We start from the raw sequence: 2,085 nt of genomic DNA, 5'->3' as shown, positions 1-2,085 counted from the left end.
TTAAAATAAAGACTTCGAATTACTCCATACTCAAGAGTAGACACAGATAATTGCTGAACAAGAAGTCTTATTCAATTTCAATAACACAAATACAAAAAGTTTAAATCAATTGTATCCTCATTTTGAAATTGAAAAAAAATTGTTTTAAACTTTTAGGTTAAATTATCTAAATAATAATAGATATTCTGTTATTTTAATTGTTGGTTATACATATTGATCAATAATTGATTTTAACTAAACTTACCAGTCTTCAAATGCTGACATACCATTTATATAGGTACAATTAATCATATTATGTTTATATCAAATACCTAAGTAATCTATAAATTACTAATTAAATATTTATATTGTACTACATAATAGAACAAATAGAATATAGATCCATGTTTTGTGGGTCGTGTGTAGGCCAAGTGATGGCCCATCGCTAATTTTTAAATTAAACCAAGTATATAAAAAATAAATTGTTTCCAAGATATTTAAATATTATTTTATCGGTTGTTGGTCCGCTAGAGTAAAACATTAAAAATATTTTTATTTATGCTAAAGTAGTAAAACAAAAATCAAATATATAAATCTCTACTTATTGTACTAACTTACATATTTAGTATTATAAATAACAGTATTTATATGTTTTATTGTATTATCTGAGCGTTGTTAACCATTAAATGATGAAATTATGTTTTCTTTTTTTTTTTCATTTTTTTTTATGAATTTTAACAAGAATTAAATATATATGTATTTAAGTATACTTATTTATTTTTTATTTTTAAGTAATCAAAAAAAATACATAGTCAAACATTCAAACTTATTATAATACAATTATGTTTTGAGCATTTAAGGATGTGTAAGATGATATGTTGTATAATATTTAATTTATCTATCTTTTTATATATTTTTTTATTGGGTATTTTTATTCATTATTTACTTAAATATAGCTCAATTTAAAAAAACTTTTTATTACTAAACTCAGAAGAAAACTTAAGAATACTATCAAGTTCTATTGTGTTGAATGTTAATTATGTGCTACTAAAATTAAATTACATGAATAAAGCCCTAGTTAAAAATCTCGAATAAGAGATTATAATAAGCAAAATATGAATTATTTATTGGAGTAACAATTTTCTATCAAAATATATTACTTTTGATTAAAACTTAAGTATTTAATATCATTCAATCATATATCTTTACCCTAATAGTTTATACACTATTAGCTTATTAAGAGTAAGTAGGTACCTACTACCTATCTATTAATAAGAGTAACATTTTTATTTGTGTAAAAATTATCTTTTAATTAAACTTTTTTACAAGAGATTTTTTTTTAAATATTTTTCTTTAGTTAAATAACTACTAGTTTCCATTTTCTTACATTTAAATTTTTATTAGATTATGTTGCAAGAATATTAGTTGAATAATTACATTAAAACATGGATATACCTATTGGTGTTTCTTATTATTTATATTGTAATATGTTCTATACTAATATCGATTGTTATAGCATGATTGAGTTTTTTAATTATTATTCCTTTTCAATGTTTGTGTTAAATTATACATTTTTGTTTTATTAATATATTTCTTGTTCATAGGCATAAATAATTATAAAGTTCTTGCATATCTATAATAAAGTGATAGCAAATCATTTTTATTTATGTTAATGATTGTTCTCAAAATCTTTACTTGGTTTAGTATTTATTTAAAATTAAATTTGGGTATAAACGCATGTTAACCGGCCAATAGCATTTTATTACACCAGTGGTAAAATCAAATACCTATTGTTCTTGTCTGAATTGTTGGCTATATTATTAACTGTATGTAATATTAATCCTCACCTATTGAAAATTTAAGATTTAGCACATTTAATTTTGAAATTATGATTTCAATTTTCAAATTTGTTTTTGTAATAAAACAATTAAATTTCAATTATAAATTTATAACAAATTAAAATATATTAAAGTGGAAAATTAATTATCAATATCGACCAAGACATCTTTTTGAAGATTTCTGTAATCGAATTAGGGGGTATTTTTATTGTTACAGCATAAACTACAAGTTTATAATAATAAGATATATAGTTATGAATTTAAATTA

The sequence above is a fragment of the Melanaphis sacchari genome, unplaced genomic scaffold (genome assembly GCF_002803265.2).
Source record: "Melanaphis sacchari strain LSU unplaced genomic scaffold, SCAv2.0 Contig36_pilon_pilon, whole genome shotgun sequence".
NCBI lineage: Eukaryota > Metazoa > Arthropoda > Insecta > Hemiptera > Aphididae > Melanaphis > Melanaphis sacchari.
Note: the sequence above shows the minus strand (reverse complement) of the source record.